The 24,084-nt window shown below is 42.1% G+C and overlaps 1 protein-coding gene across 1 annotated transcript in view; it reads left to right on the top strand.

The window, feature by feature from the left end:
• COP1 (COP1 E3 ubiquitin ligase) overlaps positions 1-24,084 on the top strand; it is a 693,430-nt gene that overhangs the window by 627,531 nt on the left and 41,815 nt on the right. The window lies entirely within an intron of this gene.

The following is a 24,084-nucleotide window of genomic DNA, read 5'->3' on the forward strand; positions in this document are numbered from 1 at the left end:
AATAGGAGCAACCTGTGGACAGAAAATTGGAGAACGCTTCACTTAAATGTCTCTGAAGCTCAGGCTGATTAGGCTCGGCTTTGCTTTGTACCTCTTATGATGCGTAGCAAGCATATTCCGGCGCCACGTGGCAGCCTAACCAGTATAAGCCATATTAACAAGGGCTGGTGAGTGAGATCTAAGACAATGTGCACAAGTGGTTACCTTGTGACCGAGGGCAGTCCCACATATTGCTATTGAGGTAATTGGTCAGAAGAGACACTTTGCAAATTAATGCTCTCTCCCTGGTATTGGCACTGACCAGAGTAGAGCCTGCATTAAAATGTGATGTTCCAACTTTTCGAGATGTTGGAGTATCCACCTGTGTCTCTTTCTGTAACTTAGTTGAATACAAAATGCTGTGTATTTTGCTCGAGGCAGAAAGAAAGCAGAGAAGCTATAATACAAATGCCACTCAACAAATTCACAAACTTTCAGACAGCTAGGCTTCTCTTTGCCGTTCATAGTCTGTGGATAGTATGGTATGCGGGTTTTATTCTCAGTTTTGGAGTGCCTTGAAGGCTTTTGTGTTCCTCACTGTTAAGGCCTTGGAGGCAGAAGACAACTTCGTCCATACTTGAGCAGCTTATGGTTTCACGCTTCTAAGAGGCGAAGATGTTTGAGTCTGATGAAGATGCACAGGTTGCACTATGACAGGAGGCAGGCATGAGTAATAGGCTTCTTTGTTTCAATAGTTGCTCGACACTGTGCCGCTCTGTGGATAGATCTTATTGGGAGACAACTCCTGCATCATCAGTAATTTTAACTTTTAACTTTATCTATTCATTTAAGGACACTTAAAGAACCTTCATTCTTTCTTCGAGATCACAGTAGTCTCTAGTTTTTCGAAGTGACTAATAGAGGAAACGCACTAGCTTATACTATGTCTGTTCAATGGGATTTGATTCCGGTGTCGGCTCAGTTAATGTGTTCTGCATTTAAGACTTTTCATAGTTTTCATTTCCAAGATCTTGCTTCCAAGAAAGTCTTTCTATTTGCCATACATTTGCTAGTCGATAAGCGACTTGCTCACCTAATCAGCTCTTTATTATTTTACTGTGATTGCATATGATAAAATTACTTTAACAGCAAAGCCATCTTTTGTCCCACACTCTCCTTTTCTTGCATGTCGCAAAGTGCTCCATCCCTGGTATAATCTCTTTGTGGGCTTTTAACCATGCACATGTCAAGCCCATCAGTTTGGTTGGTTCGTGGGCTTGCCTTTTAAAATTCGCTTGATTTAATTAGTGAAAGGCATGCATACATCATGCCTTTTCCGGTGTGTAGCCAGACTCGAGCGCACAGGCCAACTACTGAACACATACAAGGCTCCATGTTTTCAGTATGGTTTCTGGACTACTTTTTCTTTTTATTTCCTACGCAGCGTGATCTCACTGGACCGTATTAGATCGCTTTGCATGACATCGACCCTGTTACGTGGATATTTGCACATTTGCCTGTTATGTGGATAATTGCACTTTTGCTGTTTACATGGATAATTTCACTTTTGCCGATACATTTAACTGCGAGCAAACTTCTATTTCCTTTTGTGTGTTTGCTTTGCACTCAGGGCGGCCGTTGGCTTGCGTATGTGAAACTGTTTTACTTTTCAGTTTATGTGGCAAGAAAAGACCAGTTAGGAGTTTACAACGCTAACAGCTTTAACTCGAGCAAACGCTAGATCCATTGCATTGCAAATGCTTGGTCTCTTTGTAATCCATACACTCCTCTTTCCCATTCCTTCTCTCGCTCACACACCTGCCTCTCCCTGGCACACGTTTGGACCCAGGGTCCTGGTAGTGGCGTTGAATGTAGGAAGACTTGTGAGTTCCGTCTGTGTCAAGGGAAAGCTGGGGCATGGAAAGTGGCATGGAAGAGGTAAAGGAACTTGGGATGGTGGGGCTCAGCATGTATCATACAAGTGGTGGCACAATATATTACATGACAGCATTGTACAGCTACAGCGTAATTGGAAACAATGTGCAGCACAGCCTGTGCGGCCCATCGCAAAATATATAGTGTGAGACACGTGGCACCATGGCAGAACACCATATATGGCATGATACCCTGCAGACCAATATGTGCTTGCCTGATGTGGCATGTCACAGCACAACGTATGTGACAGGGTATGGCATTATAGGGCTCAGCACATAAAGGCATGGCTCTGTGGCACCCAATGGCCATTGGCGTCATCGATCCTGCTCATGTCTTTTCCTTTTCTGACACATACAGATCTTTCTGGGTCTCTGGATTTGCCCTGGTGTCTCCCCATCTGTTACCCTGTGTGCATACACTTTGGCTGATAGTGTGGAGCTCTGTGGACATGTTTGTCATCCAGTGGGTTTCCCACTATATGTGCTGCTGGGTTGCTAAACTGTAGACTTTAGTGAAGTTTGTCAAACTGGAGAAAAATCCACTTATTTCCTTACTCCTTATAATCCAACTGCATTTGACACAAAGCCCCTCCACTATGAAAGTCGACTTTCACTCCTTGTTTTGGTGACTTATGGAGTCAAATTATCACATAAACAACTTTCATGCTGAACACCTTTGGGAGAAAAACAGACTAACACTGGACATACTTTGCTGCATGTATTGTTTGATATTATTTTTTTTGTGTACATAAATGTGTATTTTCAGAGATTGACGATCTGTAGATGTATTTATTGGATGGCATCAGTTAACAAATCATGCTTGCTTAAACCAGGTTTCCAATGACAATTTTTTACATTGTGAATAAATCACATACGTTATAACTGTGCCCTGTATGTACCATGTTTGTTTTTCTGTACATTGTAGCCCAGGTTTTATTGGGTAATGTGGGCAAACCCCTTTTGTTTGTCACTTCACCTATGACAATACCAGCACAACTACTAACCATCACACACCTACAAGCGTGACAATTCAGACTATTCCAGGCCCCAAAACTGTAAGAATGGCTTTGGTGTCAGGTATTAGTCATTTTAATGCGTTGAATTAATGAATACCTTTAGTTGTGCTCATCTCTAAATTAGAGAAACAGCATCACCATGTGGCAGACTGTCTTAAGTGCCAATGTTGATAAATAAGTGCCAGTGAGGAAACACCGGAAACCACCAACTAATTAAGCACTGGTTGTGCCTCCTGATTTTTGCGTGCATGAACAGGTATTATAGTGTCCGGGGCTGGTGGCTGCGATACTTATATTCTAATCTAAACAGAGGATAAATTAACCATTAGAAACAGTACAGATTAAAATACTAATACTGTAGCTCTGTAATGGGAGCAGTAAAAAATAAACAACAATTTTAAGTAGTTATTAAATTGTCACTTCTATTTTGAAGTCTAATTGTTAATAAATATTTCTGAAAAGTAACTTTTAAGAAGTCACGTTTATCTACCTGACGGTCCTGGAGGCTTATTAGTTCTCCAGCGCCTTCCCCAATCTGTACTTGGCCAGAAAAATGTGTGTGAGGTGTGAAAAGCCCCCAGGCGCAAACGATAGACTGACCAGAATGGGCAGAGATGACTCCTCTGAACCCACAGACTATTTGGAGTGACCCTACAGAATATTCAGAGTGGGGCTGTAGGCATCCTGTGACACTACACTGTCAGATCTTGCTTGAAAGGCCTGTTTAGCAACAAATCGCACATGTAACATACGTGAAAGGGTTAGAACAGGATGTCTCTTGAAAAATTGGGTAGGGCCTTCCTTGGGAACTTTTACCCCATTGGATAGTGGGTGCACAGGAGTCATACTCATCCACTAGCTGGTGACGGGTGTAAATGTGGCACCCTTGATCACCCTTTTCAAAACACTTTCTTTATATGTGGAAGATTGAAAGAGGACTAGGCCTGCTGTATGTGATCTGAGAAGAGCCCTGAAGAACTGTACCTCCTCTCATTTGTACCCAGGACAATGAAGTTGACTCGAAGGGTCAGTTGGTTGACTCCTGTGTGTGTACAGGGAGACTACAAATTTCAAGAGGTATTTCAATGGGAGGTACCCAGCTGAACAGTGGTGCTGCATCCTGCTGTTGGCCTCTGCTTGGCACCCTGTGGGTCTCCAAATACCTCCCCTCAGGTCCTGGGGTCATTAGCAGAGTACTCCTGTGGTTGTTTGGGTACAAGAAAAATTGTTGTAAACTTTTTTTCCTCCAGTCCAGTGTGACTTAGAAAAGTTTTCAAACTTTCTGACTTCCATACTTTCACCAGGACCAATCCACTTGGTGTATCTGACTTGGGATCCATCCCAGTCAGCCTGAAATTTCGCCTTGGTCCCTGTCTACCACGACCATTGACTGTCAATGGTAGTTTACTTCTTTGGAAGCAATATCTAATTAAAACATTAAGAATTCATATTTCAGTTTCCTCTTATCAGATAATTTTATTTATTAAATGTTAAACTTTTTTCTAATTCGGTTTGGAATTTTTATTGTTTTGTGTTTTTACTTTATTATTGTTTTGGTACTGCATAATATTTTACACATTTCCCTCAGTTAAGCCGGTCTGCTTTGTGCATACCTACAACAGGGTTGAGCTCAGTTTAATTTAGTGAAATTAAGGGTTCATCCTGAGAAGAGCAGTAATTAATCCTTATGGTGGGCAGTCACCCACCCCAAATAACAATCTGATATGACAGAGATGGGCTTACAAAGAAAACTAGATGCCTTTGAGTCTTACTGCAAAAGGAAAAAACGTATAGTAAATATGGAAAAAACAAAAGTAATAGTATTAGGGAAAAAGAAGAGAGAATTATTTTGGTTCCTGGGAGGAGAAAAGGTAGAAAAGATTGAAAAATACAAATAAAAATATTTAGGTATGTGGTTTGATTCAAATTTAAGATGGAATGATCACTTAGAAGCATCTATAAAAGTAAGAGCCCTAACATCAGTATGGGTTTTAAAACAGTTTAGTAGAAAGTATGGTGGACTGGCCCTTAGACCAGTAATTTCGGCATTTAATGCAATGGTACGCCCCCAATTCCAATATGGAATACAAGTTTTGGCACTTTCTGGGAAGTTAAGCTGGGAAATGGAAGAAAGCAAATGTGTAAAACGTTTTTTATCTTTACCACCCTCAAGTATACAAGCCTTAAGGGTAGAATGACAAATGACGGCATGTAGCTATCAAGGTTTGCAAGCAGTGTTGAAATTCTGGCAGAATCTGACTGATGAGGGAATTCCCAAGATTTCAAAACTGTGTAAAACAGAAATAAAGACAAGTAAGCTAAATTGGGCAGCACAAGTGAGAGGACGGCTGGGAAATATTTGTACCCTCCTAGGGTTCAGTGCTAACCAGTGGCGTGTGGAACAACTCCAGAGGGCGATGCTGCACAATATGACAAACAGCAGTGCAAGAGAAATAGATTTAGAGTATTTGGAAAATAATATTTCCACCAAGCATATGGTGGAGGAAGGTCGAAAATGTTGCTTATATAGAGGCATTACCCAATCGGAAATTAAGAGACGCAGTGTTAAAATTTAGAATTGGGTTAAACCTTGGTTATATTAACTCTAAAGTAAAAACGGTATTTAGAGATGACCAGGGTTTATGTACATGTGGATTACAACAAAAGGGTAGCGCTCAACATATTGTAGTGGATTGCTTTTGGTTTTTAGATGTGCGTAAAAAGTTCTTAGAACAATGTTTAAGGAATACAATATTAATAATCGTGACCAAGTGGTGACATTGTTAACTGATACAGGATTTTTTAATGTGACTTGTGCGCTAGGCCGTTTTCTAGTTGCAACAAAAGACGCCTTAGCTGGATTTATTTAGGATTTGCGGGCAAGATGACAGTATGTAAAGTTTAAAATTAGGGATGTTGGATTTTAGGCAAATTAATCCTATTTTAAATGAAGAATGTAATTTATATGATATATTTATATAGAGTCGAGGGTGTTAAAAAAATATATATATATGGGATTCTTTTTTAAGTTATTTGGTATATATCAATAGCCCTCCCCCCCACAGATATGGGTATAATATTGTTTAATGATGCACTTTTATGGTCTGAAACAGACCGAGTAAAGATATTTGACTGACTGACAAAATAACAATCCAGTTTCTTACACTACCTAGCTGTAGGTTGGAAAGGCTGTTTTTCTTGCTTGCATTAAGGCTGATGTCTCCCATACTATGCCACTGAATAGCTGTGTGTGACCTAGATCACGCACAGAATAGGAGCAGTCACTGTAGGCCACAGTTTAGGCTGGACCTGATATTTATGTACGTTTCTCACCAATAGGGCATTACGGCTCAAATACTTTACATAGCGAGACTATTATATCAAGATACACAAGACAGCAGTCTTGGATATTTACAAAGAGGTGGTAATGGATTAAGGCGAAGGATGTATGTTTAACAAAGACAAGACAATCCCTACATTTATCATGGAGCTAAAAGGCAGTTTTATGGTACAGTTGGGCAGTTTCGAGCCTGGCTTGACCAAAATGGCTGGCTCTGGCTTGGCCTCATCCTTTGGGGACTGATGAGCCGAAATAGAGCTGGGCCTTCCCAAGCTCTACCCTTTTCCCTTTCTAAAACCAGTAGTAGCAGGAAAATTGCAGACATGAAATCTAAAAAAAAATGATTTTCTATAGTGTGTCTGCAGCCAGGCTGAACTGCAATTAATGTGTCTCATTGAAGCCTGGGAAGCCCAAGTCCCCTTTGTTTATCATAAAAATAGTTTCCTGTGTTCCCTTCTACTTAACGTTGTGCTTTTTAAAGAACAAGACCTGCTTTTATCGCGCCAGCTTGGCAAACTTGTTTTTATTCAAAACACTGCACTAATTTAGGTAGTGAAATAAGAGAACACAAAGCATTGTCTTCCGATGGTAAAAGGGAGAGAGACTGAGACATCCAGCTAGAAGCTGCATTGTGCAATGTGAAACGAGGACAACTGGATTCAGATCCCTGCTTCACCGCTTGACCAAATTGTGTGACTCTAGATAAATCTCTTTCCTCCACTGTGCTTCATTTTGACTTAGTATCATATAGGACAGCACATTAAAAGATTTCAGTTCAGTGTGTGCGTCATACCTCACTTAGGTATGATTCAATAAGCAGTCATCGTTCCACATATAACTGCAGGATTATGTACAGAGCACTTGACAAACTGATCTCTTGGGTCACAGATGGCTTTGCTGTCAGGACATTGGGGTGGGTAAAAATGCATTCGTTTTTTTTTTCTTTTAAGCATAACGACGTGATATAATCTAGTGTAATAAAGTGAAACTCAAATGTCCAAGAAATAACCTGGTTTTATTATGAGAGGCTTTATAATAGTGTAAAGAAATAACATGTTTTAATTTGAAAGTATTTCTCATATATTCACATTGCAATTACTCGTTGTTTACCTACCAAATAGGTGGCTCAGGTTGTGCTATGACTCTTCGGAAAAAGGCAAACCCTTGGCTCTTTTTTATTTTTTTTATTTTATTTGACTGTTTTACATAGCCCCGTACACAAAGAAACATTAATTTTCGTGTTTTAGGCATGGAGGCATGACGTGATTTCATCAGAATCACAGAATATTGCCCGGGCACCGAGACTCTAACCTTGTTCCTGGGTTCCAAAGTCGGCAACTCCGGTCGTTACGTCACATCTTCTTCCCCTGTGAATTGGTTGGCTTGTTCACCTCCGTTGTATGGGCGTGTTTGTGCAGATGTGCTGCTCCACAGAGGTTTGCGTTAGGCGCATTCATTGCCCGCGTTTGCTGCACTTGGCATCTGCTTTTCCAAGCATGTTCTGCCTTCTGCCCCATGCCTCCCCTGTTTCCATTTATCAACCTGACCCAGTTTTGAGAAGTCACTCACGCCGAGGTTAGAAAGCCCCAAGTACAGCGCTTAGCTGTTTAACAAGCTGGGAGCTGTCAGTTTTACCGCACTCATGGGTGCTTGCTTCTCCCCGTTCCCTCCCCGCCGCACCCCTGAAGCGGGCCCTCTGTTGCAGTGCTCCAACCGTCCTTTGACTGGTCGGTAGACGCAGTGATTGATGCTTGCTCCCTCCTCGTTTTATTGCCCTGACCTTATATTTTTATCTATTTCAGTTTTAAGCCAATTCCATCTGCTAGCCTGTTATTTCTGTCTATCTGTCTTCATTGATTTCCGAGGGCATTTTGATTCCTGGCACGTGTTGGCCACTGGCTGCGGCCTGGGCTCAGGGCCGGCATTGTTACTCCAGTAGCTGAGGCCCATCGATCTGCTGTAATTGGAGTGAGAGGAAGTCTCTTAGGGGGAGTGAGGCCTGCCACTGCGTGCACAAGTAGGGAAGAGAGTGTAGTGTGAGATGACTTCTAGTCCGTTAAAGGTAAGGCTTGCTGTGACTGCTGTTTGTATTGTGCATTTGTGTAACACCGCCATGCTCACTGGTGGTTGCCTCACGGTTGCCGAACTATAGGAGCTGGGCCCTAGCAATTCTGTGTGAAAGGGAGAGATGACCTGCCTTTCTGTAACGTGCAGCATGTTTTTTTTTTTTTTTTTTTTTTTTTAAGTTGGGCTATCTTCAACCCCTTTAAGGTAATAGGCGCGTGAGTTCTCAAGTTTTTAACCCACGAACGTCGGGCCGTAAGCCTCCAATTACTAGTTTCTTCAAGTGGCACATGAGAACTCGGGAGTGCGAAATTTGCCCCACTCCCTTCTCTCTGTGCAGCATTCATAATATTTGCACAGTTACTCAGAATACACTGTGCCAGTATTTATACTTTGCACACACACAAAGTTGCACATGATGCCGCAAAAAGACTGGTTTGCAGAGCTATTTTGTTTAGATCGAGCACGCAAGCGATTTGACCTGTTGTAAGTATTGTGGGCTTTTAATCATGCCCACCTCATGCCCATCAGTTTAATTTGTTCCTGGGCTTACCTTTCAAAAATCACTTGGTGTCATTGGTAATTGCTTTACGTTTACTGGGGTGTGGAATTTAATAAAATAGCTACGTGTCCATGGGACAGGTTGCTTTTTAAATCTACTTGTCCTGTAAAAAAAAATCTACTTGTCCCTTTAATGACATGTAGTGCGGTGACAAATTATAGCAGCAATCTCATTAATTAAGAGCTTTGATATTAAATAGCCTCTGATTATGCCAGGGCTACAGCTATAGTAGGGCTTGAATACTTGCAATTTAGATCCCTACTTTAGCAATTTCCCTATGTTGCCACCTATCTGCAGAACTTCATAGTGGGGCTGGAGGAAGCAGCAAGCAATAGTTCCAGGGCTGGTATGCCTTTGAGTCTGAAAACCTACTAACTTGCATGTTTTAAGGATTTTCACCAGCCGTTCTCTAATCTTTTCCCATGAGCAAGGTTGGAAATTTACTCATGACAATGGCAGGGTTGGAGAAAAAAGTGGTTGGAGGGAAAGTGAACTAGTAAACGCTCAACGGATTTTCACATGAGCAAATCTACACATGCATATTTGCTCGTGCTAAAATACATTTCAAAAATATTTTCTAGGGGTATGATTTCCTGGTCTACTTATATAAGTTCTTGTGAATTCATAAAAGCCACTAATTCAAAGGCATATACCATGGGTGCACTTTTTTGACTTTTAGAATTGGGTACCTTATTATGCCTGGCATTAACAAAGACATTTTGTTTTTATTAAACTTCTATTTCTGTCTCTATCGGCTGGCTTTACTGTGAGTGATTGCATTCTGCTCTTCCAGAAGGAGCATATTGGCACACAGAGTAGTTTTGTTCAGTGCCAGGAACCACTGTGGCAACCAGTGGTGTAATAAAACTGGAGATGCCCCCCGCAAAGAACATGGAGGGGGGCTGTGGGGCCTTTTTTATGCCACTGGCGGCAATGTGTGCTTTTTGAGACAAAAAACTTTTTTTTTTTTTTTTTTTTTTGGGCCAGTGTTTGTTACAATGGTGAGGGCCTGGCAGCTCCCACAACAATAAAGTGTTACAAAAGCCATGTCAAAACAAGACATGCACTTACAAAACCAAAAGACTAACAAAAAATGTCAAATCGGTTGGCTGTGCTTGTTTATTTTCGTGCTTCCCATTATCTTGTTGAAAATGGTTACACTGATTTTCCATGAGGAATATATTTTGGAAATACTGCCATGCATCAACATATTTTACTAAATGACGCATCAGAGAAATAGCACCCAAAATTTCATAGTATCGAAACATTTTTTTTCCTACTTGCATTTTTTTCTGAACGTTTTATTTTGAAAGCAAAGAATCATCACTCTTGCTTAAAAGTTTCTGCAAAAATTTGCATCTAATCAGTGTGTGTTCTGGGAGCATTATACTAAGTCTTATTTTAATAAACTTTTCAAACGCGTGTACGCTTTTTTTTTTTTTTTTTACTGGAACCATTGTCAGCAACGCAGTGTGACCTTAAAATGTTTATTTACAGCTCTTACCCTAATAATGAAGGTTTTTCTTTAATGAACCATAAATACAAGTTTGAACAGCATTAACATATGGACACACACATTACATCAACTGCGGACAGTTCACTTATCTGTAAACTGTTAGCCAAAGGGTTTGTGCCGCAGGGGGTTGGCCCTCCTTGTCCCAAGGACAAAATAAACATGAAAACTTGTTGCCCTTGATCTCAAACAATGTGTCCCAGGTGTTGGGCGATAGGAACTCCATATCCCTGTGTTTTCCCTCCTAGATGTTTTTTTTGTAACGCCTTGCAGACTGTCCCTGTTACAAGGATTATTGCAGGATTACTGATATACATCAGCATAGGGTAACTCTTTTTTTTTTTTTTTTTTTTTTGTCTCTCCCCTTCGTGCTGCATAGCGGCCATGGCGCACTCAGCATGAACAGTCAGCACACCGCGAACTCGATCGGTGGTATTGGAGCGCTGATCACATTGATCACAGTTACCTAATCAGAGTCATTTCTTGTTGCTTTCCCCTCAAAACTCTTGAAATTGGTAAATGCTTTACATAAAACAGAAATCCTCAAAGCAAAAGCGTCTCTTGCGGCATAGCAGGAGAGTCGATTCTACAATATTCACTGCACTCTGGACACTCAACCACTCAGCCTGTGGTGGTCCTAGGACAATGGGACAACCACCAAAACGTTCAACACGACATGCTCTTTCTGTCTAGGTTGTCTTTGAGTCCCCATACTAGGTTAGTGGGGACTCCAAAATAATAACCCCTCCCACCATTCGATGTCTCTTTAAGCATTCTCATGGCTGGAAACTTTATTTCCAACTGGGAATAGCTTGTGTTTTAAGAGCTTTGTTTGTAATATCATTGCTGTAAGCCGGCTAGCCCTGAAAATGTGTAATGCACTACCCTCTAGGGGTTATAAATATGGTTGTTCTGCATTATTTATTGCCATTTTCTTTTTGTGTGGTAATGCCCTCTAGGGGCTCACTGTGTAGTTACATGACCATGTTTCTTACAAATGCTATTTTTATTGTGGTGTTCTCTAGGGGCTGTTCTATGCATTACAGTCATATCAACATATTAACATATTAATGGCACGAAAAAGTGCCCCATAATGCTTTGTAGTGCATTACTTTTACAAAACATTATTGCTCATAACTGAGCCTGTGGTGGTCCTAGGTCAATGGGGCCACCTTCAAAACATTGACCACAGTGTGCTCTTTATGTCTACATCATCTCTGGGTCACCACACTATGTTAGTGGGGACTCCTCAGTAATAACCCCTCCCACCATTTAATGTCTTTCAAGCTTTCTCTTGGCTACAACCTTTGTTTTATAGCTAGGAAAAGTTTTGTTTTAAAGGCCTTGTTTGTAATATCGTAGAAGTAAGCCTGCTAGCCCTAAAAATGCTCTCTAGGGGCTAAGTATATGGTTACCCTGCATCATTTTCTCCTGTTTAGTTTTTCATGGGGTTATGCCCTCTAAGGGCTAATTTGGTTACATGACCATGCTTCTTACAAATGATATTTTTGTCATGGTGTCCTCTAGGGGCTGTTTTGAGCATTACAGTCTAGTGCCAAAAGTTTATTTCTGATAAAGGTTTAAATGATAATTGCATGTGTTTTAATAATCTCTCCTAATAACAATTATGACCACAGCTTTGGTCAGCTTAACATCCTTATTACACTGTGACTGTTTGAATACACTTGAGATGTCTGGGTGACCATTCTAGTTTATTTCTCCTCTGTAGCAGTCTTGTGTCGTTTTTTTTAGAACTGTGTTCGCCAGCCAGCAACTCTGATGGTGGGTGGTGAAGGTGGTATTCTATTGAAACTAGCATGGCATATTTAAATTAGGATGCTATATGGCAACAATTTCATTTTTTGCTACAGATAGAGGAAGAAGGTAAATGGAAGTGCTTTAGTTATGTGCAGGGCCATTTGAATTATATGGCAGGAAAGGCACAATTAGAAGACAGGGTTGACCAATATATGTGGCAAGAATTGTCCAGTTATGAATTTACAATGCCAATAGTTCTAACTCAAGCAAATGCAAGACCTATTGCATTGCAAATGCATGTTAGTCCTGCCAGTCTCCCTTGGGTAAAAATCCCACAAAATTTGTGAGTAATGAAAAATGGTGAGCATTTTGCATTAAATGAGAATTTTGGGAATTACACAAGATTACGCCGGCTTTGCAAGAAAATTTGCACAGGCCTACACATGATCACGAGACTGCCAGAAGAAGCTTTGAGTTTTCAGATTTTGTGGTGGTCGACTGTGCTCAATCTGCGCCTGCTGTGTTCCCTTTCTCCATCTTTACTTTGCAGGTTTGTTGATGGGTGAAAGCCCAAACTGTTCAGTTCCGTTGAGGCCCAGAATAAATTGAGGGAGAAGCCTGAAGAAATGTGGTAAATTTAAGGGTAGAGGTGAGGAAAAGTAAGGAGAACGACTTGAGGAGTGAGAAGAGTAGAGATCTGGGGATAGCAGGGACTGCTGGAGAGAGCACAGATGAAAATCCAAGAGAAAGGAGATACTGTCTGGCTATCGTTTGTGTATGGGACCGTTAGAACTAAACTAAAATTGAAAAATATAAATTTGATGGGTATTAAGTGTGACAATTATTAGGAAGAAAAATTAATGCATTTGTGCTCTTCAGGGACTGGGACAAAGTGTGGAAGAAGAGTACAAAAGAGCATTGTCGGAGAAAGGTGTAACCTACTGCCAGATAGTTTTAGCTGTGTGATGAGTTGGGCCTTGGAGCCCAGAAGCATAGCTGCCCTGCAGGAGAAATTGCACTGTTGTTTGCAGTAAGCCTCCCTATAAGCAGATGAGCATTTTGGTAGCAAGGAAGCAGAAGAAATTAATACAAAAATATAGGAGCTCATGATGTAGTCCTTGTCATTATTTAGCAAGCTAAAAAACCTATTATTATTATTATTTTACATTTCTTGGATTTTAAAAGAAACATCGATTGAATAAGTTATGCATTGTACATTGATTCTGGATAACTAAAGCATTGATCAAAGATAGATTGTGACTTAATTCAGACTGTATATTTACGGATCATATCGCCAGAATGCTATTGGAGAAAAGTGAGAGAGTTACGAGAAATTGTAACTTGAATCATCTAAATTATAAAATCACATTAGAAAGTTTTCAAATTAATAGTTGGATCGGGATACTGAAATAATTCGAAAAAGTTATTTAGCTACTGCAGTGATCTGTGTTTACCCTGAAGGTCACTTAGAAACACTGTTGGGATGGCACAGCATTTCTTCTGTATAGAATTGATAAAATGTGCGCTGGTTTTGAATAACAACAGCTGATATGCACATTACAAATCAGACAGAGTGCACTGTGGAAGTGCACTAATTGTTATTTGAATTTAGATTTAACTGGTCATGTAATTGTTTTGGTGGGCTTTGTACATCCTTGTACTGAAATGTGCACACATTGAGAAGAATTTGGTGCATAAGTAGTTTGATATGCCAGGAGAGTTCATTGGTGGACTGAGTTGGTCGAGTGACTAGAAATGAGATATCCATTGGGAAGGCATGAATAACCAGACCATCTTGAGAGCAAAAGGCTGCTTTATTAGTGCAGGTAAGCAAACTCAGCTTAGTTATTAACAAACATTTCTGAAAACCCCGCCTCACTAATACAACAAAATTCCTAATCCCCCACCCTTAATCCTGCCCCTGTGCATCAATACACAGTCCTCCAACCATCAACCAAACATTCATTCATCATGAGCTCCTTCCTTCCTTTGCTGTCTTTTCAACTCCACCCAACCATCTGTCTCCTGCATTCGCTCAGCCATGCCTACCCTGCAAGGCCCCCCATCCCTTTCGGCCTATCTTGAAGTCCCCCTTTCTGCCACCAAGAAAAAACCCAGCCAGGCATTTTTTCTTGTTCCCCCACACCCCCATATCATCTTTTTGGGATGTATGTAAACTAGAGGAAGAGATGATTAGTCGGCTCCGCTAAACAACTTAAATGGAAGTGTACCATATAACTTCGGAGAATAATTATAACTCTGGCGTATAAAGGCTGTCACTACAACAGCCATTAGTACCATCTGTTCCTGTCCAAAGCTGCAGTTAAGGTATTCCTGATTTCAAACAGATACAATTCATTGCTTATGAAAGATAGAGGCACCTCATCCTGTCTAAAAAATCATCTCCCTTAATGTCAACATGCTCCAACCACCCTATTCCTCTAGCTTGGCAAAAACGATGTATGCCCCTATTCACCTTTCTACAGGCCTTCTCCACCACTATATACTTAAAATTACCTCTACATACCCTTCTTAGGAACTAATGCTGTCCAAAATATGTGGATCCCGACCAAGATCTACCAATAACGTCTAAATCTTTTCTCATCTCCTTGATTAATCCCAAACCAGATTCTTTGACCACATAATTTTTTCCTAAGTGGATCACTAATCCATCCGGGCAAGGACGATTAACAATTAAGCTAGACAATCAAGGTAACAGCTGACCTCATTTCATTCACCCCCCCCAACCTCACCATTCAATATGTACACTGTCGAAAGAAAATTTCAAATTTCTTCCCTATGGTTGTCTTTCCACATGATTCACCACCCATTTGTCAAAATAATGCCCTTTGATCCAAATAGATAAGGCTGCCAACGCCGGACCTGCCACACATCCTAGGAGGAGAAGAGTATATTAGCCCCAGAACTCAAAACCCTTCCAAATCCCTAATGTAGCACAAACAGAAGTTAGAGAACCATCCACCCAGCATTCTGCCCTCTTGCATGGAAAACCCTAACCGGGCAGCTTCAGAAGCTGCACCAATGCAAAAGGAGTGAGTAAAAAATTGTCTCGGACTTCTCCTATATCTTTTAGTGTCTTTCTCATCACTCCCCGTACTTGCCCTGCTGGTAAGTGTCATCCATCCTCCTGCCTAAAGACAAAAGCTTATAGCCAAACCTTAGTAACTTAACTAGGCCAAACCTCACTAACCTAACTAGGCCTATACGGACAAAACCTGACTGACTCCTCCTCCAGGACCACGTGCACTGTAAATGGACCAAATCTAAGTGATAGCAACAGAAAACTGTCACTTCAACCCTTCCCCTTAGCCCAAACTGACTATTGCCAACCCCAGTTATCCCAGATAGTACCACCCACCCGAAGTATCCCAGAGATGGACATCCTTTGTATGCCACCACCGGGACCCCCATTGTTGAAGGATTGAAAAGTCAAAGGTGATTTTACAGAATATAGACTCTGCTTTGGAAATATATATATATATTTTTTAAGTATAGCACTAATAAGCAGCCTTACCGCCACTTCAGACTGCTCGACGCAAGATCATGTTTTGTCCTTATTTGTAAGCTTACTGGATTGCTGCAAAGGTATAGTGGCATGTATAAAATAAAAACCTTGTAGTATATGGCTCTCTGCAGGAAAAACAATGTTACTTGTTAATAGAATTCTTTACCAGTGTAATGTAAATCACCTCAAGAACTGGATATTGTTAAATCTTCTTTTCGTAAATCTGTGGTAGTCATGTGCTGGGTGATGAAGGACACATATATAGAATGACTGTAGTGTGAAAATGAATCCAGAAGTAACCTGACCTGGAATGAGAAAAATATTTGAGTAGAAGAAGTGTCATTTACACAAAGCTGTTTACCCTTCTCCATATGGCTCTAACATTTCTACTGCAGATTATATTAGGAATTGCATCAATTGTTGATTTTACTCCATTAAAATATTTTTTATTCAATGTTTGCCCCGTATTGGCAACCAGGTTGTTTGATAGCCTAGGTTGAAAAGTCTTTGGAGGAGCAGAACTCTTTTACAGAGAGCTGCCTCTACTCCTCTGTGTAAAAGACTTGGGGCCAGATGTATCACTGTTAGGTATAGCGATTACCTAATTGCAATACTCTGTGAATCGAAATTAGGTAATCAGTATTCCTAATGTATGAAACTCGTAGCGTTTAATTTAGCAATTCCTAGTGGGTTGCAAATCGCCCTACCTTATTGCGACCCATTAGGAAATGCAAAAATCACAGGGATGATGGCCTGCTAGGGTCAGCAGACCGCCATGTCTGTGATTTGCTTTTCAATAAAGCAGTCTTTTTTTTTTATTTTTTTTAAATGCAGCCGATTTTCCTCAAAGGAAAACAGGATGTGTGTAAAAAAGGAAAATTAGAAGTTTTCTGTTCATCTTTTAGGAGTAGACAGTGGTCCATGGGACCACTGCCTGCACTTAACCAATGTTTTTACGAACATTCACAAAGAGGAAAAGATCTCTTGGGGACCCTTTCCTTTTTGTGACTGGGTTACCACGTACTTGAAGTAGGTGGTAAAATGTGAATGTTTTGCAACCACGTCTAGGTCACAAAACATTCTTACATACCGCTGAGATTCAGAATTAGGAAGGAGTTCCCTAAACACGCCCCTTCCTAATACTGAATCTGTATATATTCACAATTTGGAATTCATACATACTAAAATGCATATATGCGGTCGCAAATGGCCCGATTCTCCAAATCAGGCCTTTTGCAACCGCAAAAATGCTTGATACATCTGGCCTTTGGTTCTTAACATGGCCTATCAAGCACCAGTTCTGTAGTGTAAGGGATGCCAAAAGACTGACAGTGGTGCTATGTAGATGAGATTATAACTTACTTCAGCCTAAAGAGAAAACTGTGGCTGGGTTTGAAATAGAATTTTAGATGGACAACTGGGAAAAAAGGCCCTTTCACAGAATGAGGATCAGTGGCTAGCTTTGGCCAGTTCCCATGGTTCTGAAATGACCAAACAGATTTGTTCACAAATGCCCCTTTGTGGGTTTGACATGTGTGGCACTTAGGTCATTCACAATAAAATATTGTTTTTTTAGTTTCTTTCAGGCTATAGATCAGCCTTCTTCAGTCATTGGCACCAGTTTCCTTTTGTTCCAAAACGCTCAGCCTTTGGCTTCAGACCTCAATAACATTTTGGATCAGCAACCGGAGTATTTCTGTTGTCTGTTTGGCTAAGTCTTTCGCCTCCATTGGAGTACACAAGGAACTATTTTACATCTGAAATCCATCAGCAAGCAATCAGTAGCTCTTGGGAGTGATCATTGAAGAAAGTATCAGAAAAAGTGAGGTTACAGAAAACGTAGTAACTCTTATCTCCTGTAGCATCTACTTTTAGATGCTTTTCTCTGATTGTTTTTTCGTAAAGTAGGTTCGAATTTTGCATTACCCGCAAACACCAGATCATACCATACAAACATCAAACCTTTTCGTTTTGCCAGTGCATGCTTTTTATATCTTCAAAGCTAAATTTTCCTTAGAGTTTCTTGATATAGACTCAAAATAGCCCTGATTTGGTTCAGAGTTGATCTGTCTTCTAAGCTCTCATTTGATCCAAAAAGTTTCACCTGTTTATTTTAAGCTGTCTACTTTTGTTTTTGCCGTGTGCTGCAGTATGCTTGTGCATAAAATTGCTTCTGTAACATTACCACTTGCTTATCTTTAGCCTTGGAAGCTCCATAATCTTTTAGGCTTGGATTCTGACCAGAGTTTAATGCCATCAGACATTGAGGATAGGGGATGATTTACCCCCACATTATGAACATATTGAATAAGTGGATTTGCAGTAGGCTTGTGATCTTGCTACTCCCCATGGCCCTTGGTTGATTTCACCACTTGAAATCCCAAAGGAGGAGAGTGCTTTGTTTGCCATTGTAATTAGACGTGTGGTTGAGGACCTAGACCTACAGCTAGCTGCCTTCTGTTGAAGACAACATGAATGTCCTTACTGAGGTTCTACACCCTAGGGTATCCTTATCCAAGAACTCAACAACAGGAAAGGCATGGGAAAGATTAATAGGGTAAAAGAGTCCAGACTTCATAAACACAAACAACTCAACACACATTGTTTGAATTACATTGAGGTTCATGTTGTTGAGCCTGCTGTTTATACATATGCCAGTAGCTTAGAAAGTCTCTCTTATGAATCAACTAACTTTCTATCTTATAAGTAGCAGTACAAAAATGTTTTAATCAATGCAATCAATTCAGTGGTATTCACAAAAGATATAAAAAATATGCAAACAGGTTCAGCCCTAAGGATGAGGAAAGAAAAAGTGAAAACATAATCTACACAGTCCATCAATAGTTAAAAACAAGATCCCTCTTGTGCAACACAGTATAGTAGCAGAGGGTATCAAATGTCTCTATAATTCCTCTTTTTAAGTAAAAATAAATCAGTAGACAGCTAAAACACATCTTGAGTTTTTGTAGATGTTTTAATGATTAAGTGTGTCTCTTAATCACAGCAAATTTTTCTACACTGGCATTAGATTTTCGACATAATTTTAGACCACATAAATTATCTAGATGATTCACAATCGGGGGCTAATTGTGAAATAACTTATCTGATAGAGACATCTAGATGCAGCGGGTCCCTTCCGACTCGGTGGGACCCTAAAGCATTCCAGCGGTGTCGGCCTGCCTAAAAGAGAAGCGCATGACCTTGTAAAACTCTCAAAGTTGGGCAGGAGTTGCTCCGTCTCCCGGAAACTCCGGGAGATGAGGAGATGGCACCGGCTCAACAGAGCAAGGCCTAGAACGCTGACGCTCCCTCGCCTCATTGGCCGACAGACAAGGAGAAGTCAAAGAACGCTTCGACTTCTTCGATTTCTTCTGCCTCAACATACCCGATCGCCCCGCGGACTTGGAGTGGGATGTGGACGATGGAGGACCACGGGACTGATCCTGAGACCTTCCTCTCGACTTGCGTGGACTCGAGCATCGAGCTGCCATCAACTTCAGGGACAGCTCCTTCAGATCCTTTGGATGCATGGCCCCGTACTCTGAACACAACTTTGGGTCTTTGTTACTCTCCAGGCACCACAGACACATGAGGTGCTTGAACCTGGTCTTCCTCAATGACATCAGCGACATACCAGGAGTTGAAAACTCAAAAACATATTCCATAAAAAAAAAGTCTAAAAAAGCCAGTACAAAAATGACTGAGGGGGTAGCTCTCTTCAGATCAGTGCTTGCCAGAAAGAGAACTGACATCAGCATGCCGGGTTGGCGCCTATATAGGAACTGCAATGTCATATCTGGCGTGAATGTCACCAACGACGAATGCGGAGCTAATCAATGCCACCAGACTGCGCACTGAGGTACTGCTCACAAAATTCTCAGGATCTAGTCTGACGCCTGGGAGAAATTCAAAGATAAGTAATCTGCAACTAGATATTGACTCTACCAGAAAATTTGTTACCAAAGGTAAGTACCTTGTTACTTCAACCAAATTTTCCGAACAGAACCATATATACATCTTTGTATAGTTCAGATCTATTCACTAAACAAGATGGAACAAAAGATTACACCTTTTATTTTAATCAACACTTCCTCTGGTAATATTACTCTGTCAGAGAGGTTTAAAATAGGGATGGTTGTCTTGCCTATTGTTTCCAATAAGGTCGCCTCCTTGTTTGCATATATTCTTGAAGATGTTCTATCCTCTGGGCCAGCCCTGTCCCTGATGTATCTGTCACCTCCTTCTGTGGTTGCCTTGATGAAATTCCAAAAAAGGCCTTGTGCAGTTGCTCCTGACAGGGAGTCGAAAATGAATGAGGCATTTGAAGAGCTAATGCTCTCTTCAGCCAGTTTGGCATTGAGATTGGTAAATGAGGTCTGCCTGTTACGCCGTTATACACAGGTTCTGTGGGATGTGGCCAGTGAGATGTTGGCGGTGGGCCCTAAAGAGTTTTGGTCCTTTTTTACTTGGACCGTTCAGGCAGGATGCTGCTAAGTATGTAATTAGTGCTGGCCTTGATACTACATAATTCTTGAAGTGGGCAGTGGACACTAGTGTGGTGATTTGCAAAAATTTGTGGATGCTAACCAAAGGCTTCTTTGAAGTTGTTCATGCATCTTTTATGGATATGCTGCCTTTCAGTGGGTCACACATATTTGTTAATAAGTCTGACTCTGCCCTCAAATGCTTCAGGGAAAGCAGAGCCACCTCTGCTTGTTACATTCCCCATCATTTTATTTCCTTCTGATGTTATTCCAGAGTCCTTGCATACAGGCCAAATCAGGCTCTGGCACCCTAGTCCTTATGTGGCCAGAGATCAAGCAGACATTGCGCAGCTCACCAGCAACAATGCTGTTCTCTGTCTGCCAACTTCCAAATCCCTTTAGTTTGCCCTTGGCAGCATACAACTACCCTGTGGGAGGCAGAATAAAACATTTTCTCCCAGGGTGGCAGTCCATGACATCCAGCAGATGGGTCCTGATGATGTTCCAGCTGGGTTATGGCCCTCCTTTTCTATCCAACCTTCCACACCTTTCTCCCACATCAGAGGGGCTTTCAGAGGAGCACCTCTCCATTTTCCTCCAAGAGGTGCAGGCCTTACTGGCCAAAGGGGCCACTGAGAGGGTGCTGACCTTTGAAGTGGTAAACGGCTGATGCTCTTGCTGAAGGAGGACAGAGCACTTCATCCTATTGTGGATCTTTGTCCTAATAATGCCTTTCTTTGGAAGGGCAAATTCACGTTGTTCACAGTAGCCTAAGTTCTGTCTGCCCTGGGTCCAGCCGACAAGATGGTTGCTTTCCACCTGCAGGATGCTTGCTTTTATGTGCTCATCCCGCAGTCCTACAGACGTTACCTGTGATTTAAGGTAGGACAGGTGCATTTTCTATTTTCCATGCTCTCCTTCAGCCTTACTAGTCCCCTTCGGGTGTTCATTCAAAAGAGATGGGGATTAGAGGTCACTGGTCTCTGGCGTAAACCCAGCTCCACATATATCTGTTGGAAGTGCAGGTCATCAACCTGGCATTGAAGGTCTTCCTGACATCAATCAAGAGAAGGCTAGTGCAGGTTTTCACACACAACACAACCACAGTAAGGTTTTGCAACAAGCAGGATGTGAACCGAATGGCAGGATCTTTAAAAGCCACTGTGGATGAGATTAGTCAGCGATCACAAATGGCGGTTACAGGACATCTTACCTCAGATTCCAAAGCTTTGAAATATTCCCACAGGCATAAGGCTGCATTATTCTGTGCTGAATGTGAAGTGTGTGTGCCTATATAGATGTCACCCATGAAAGCTATTAATTCCTTTCTTTTCGTGCCAACCAAAGTGGATATGGAGCCACCTCTCTTTTGACTACATTTCTACAGTGTGTAACGGAAAATCTACAGAGTTTGAGCCCTCTGAGGATTATCGCATACAAATGTCTGTGAGTGACCCACATGCGGTTTGCCTGTGCTGGGATTCAACCACGACTCCAGGGCTTGCTGTTTTCTCACTTTAATTCATCCCAATGCTGACCGGGAAGCAAAACACTTGATGGTGAAACACTTCAAGACATCACAACGTGATCGGTCGAGGTCCAAAGGCAGATACAGCTCCCAGGGTCGTTCCAATGGCTAAGCTCAAGTAAAAAAAAAAAACACAGTGAGTCCAAGCGGGACTCGGCCCTGTTTTGCCACTCTCGATCTCCCAAGAAAACACAAGGGCATCATTGTGCCTTCAGGACATGCTCCCAAAATAGTTCCACTTTGGGGCTGACTCTGTCCTTCAACAACCTGAATTTCCAGAACAGTAGGTGACTCAAGGATATTGAGGAATTCCTCAAAGCCATGCAGCAGCTTTTTGACATGTTACTGGCTCCCTCTGGTGTGCTTGCAGACCCTGAGGATCCAAGAGGCCTAGCTTCTGGGCTTCCTCCAGTGAGTCTGCCTTCGGCACCAGCTGGGCCCTCTGGTTGTGGTCAGGGTTCCGGACTGATTTCAGTACCGTTTCTCTCTCCAATTCCACAACCTACACCAGAACATGGTCGACAGATGCTGACACCATTGATTCCGGACAATGACAGCCAGCCCATAGTGCTGTCCAACGCTGAGGCTGCTCATTGCTTTAACTGAGTCTCCGCCTTTCAGCCACCCTTCTACCTCTGACACAGTGCCTTTGTCCTTTGAACAGATGTATTAATACCGAATGGCATTATAACAAATGACTTTATAACCCAAGCCTTATAACGAAGATGGCTTTACAACAAAAGGCTTTTACAATGATTATGCCTTTACAATGGGTGCCTTTTATTTATATATATATATATATACATATACATATGGGTACCTGTCTGGTGGGGGAAATTGTTTTTTTGCTTCCAGGTAAAGGGTCGTGGGCCTTCGTCAGGAAAAATCTGTCACACATCCCTAAATCATGCGTTCATGCATGTTTCTCGGTGGTCAACTTGTCCACAGATTTGATTTTATTATAGTCTTGGTGATATTACAGCAGCCTGCGAGCCCCAACAGAGAGCCAGGGTACTCTCTATCCTGCCAGTGGCGTCAGAATAGGCTGGACTTTGCTGATCTAAAGGATAGAGACTACCCTGAGCCCTACGCCAGGGCCCAAGTTGAGGCACTACACTTGATGATTGTGGGTGACTGCCAGTGGATCCCTTCCTTGAATTCACAGAGGACCACTGAACGATTTTGTATTAAGCTATATTATACATTTTTTTAGCGCAATCACAAAGCAGAAGCACTATCACTACAGGTCCTGACGAATACAGTAACTCCTCATCTGAGGGTTATTGGCTGAAACATATTGACCCACCCTGGTGACACAACTCAGCAGGGTTAGTCCTTCGTTCAGTGTCCGGACCCCGACTCTGTATGTGGTGCTTAGGCACCCACCACGATACCTACGACTGCGATGCCTGTCAACAGTTGAGGCCTATTGCGCTGCGAGAACGATGGCAGAAGCTCCTGTCGGTGGCAGTGTTGCATTCTTCACAGGATAGTCGTCCTCGTACTTCTACGACTCATCCTGGTGACTGGTCCAGGGGTTGCTCACATAGGCTTCTTTGAAGACTCCAGATCCTGTGACATCTCAAGGTAAGTGTCACCCGCGGTTGAAGTCACATCCTCCTTGGGCTTCACCGTCCCTGCGCCGCTCCTCCCGTTCCTATGAGGACGAGCCTTTGCAGGAGTCGACTCCGTGGCTCCCACTTTATCCTGGCGCCGGGGCTACTCTGGCCCAGTTGCAGGACTATTATTCATCCTTTCATGCTGTTTTTGGCCTTCCCCGCCCTCTGGAGCGCCTTTGGGCCTGAAGGAGGTGGCGGGTGCCCTGATGAGGTCATCACCGGTGGCTTCTTCCTTGGAGCCCGTTGGGCCCCTTGACTCCGACTCCAGAGTCAGATCGGCACCAATGCACACTCTTCCACAACTTCCATCTTTTGCACCTGTCTCTTCACTTACGACTCCGATTTTGGCATCCATTTCTACCTTACTGACTTTGGCAGTGGTGGCGCCTGCAGCTTCGCTCAGTGACCCGGTTATTGTATCCCCGGAGTTGGACTACACCCCTTCCCATGTCTGTCTCTTCCTCCCGACTTCAACTCTGACGCCAGGTGCAGTACTGTTGGAGTTGGCTATTCTTCATTCTGTGCTTCTTTCTTCATATTCTCACCCTCCAGCTCTTCCTTTCTGCTTCCTCAATTGAATTGGTTAGTTGACTTAGCCAATGCTAGCGGCCTAGACTCTTTGCCAGCTTCCAGCCTCCTATCATCCCCTGGGTTGGCTTCAGAGGCTGATTCTGCTTTTGCAGATATGTTAAAACATGTTGGAAGTGGTACATTTACAACTTCCTACTGTGCAATTGTCCATGGACCCTTCACTTGATGTC

This window comes from Pleurodeles waltl, chromosome 4_2, assembly GCF_031143425.1.
Source record: "Pleurodeles waltl isolate 20211129_DDA chromosome 4_2, aPleWal1.hap1.20221129, whole genome shotgun sequence".
Taxonomy (NCBI): Eukaryota; Metazoa; Chordata; class Amphibia; order Caudata; family Salamandridae; genus Pleurodeles; species Pleurodeles waltl.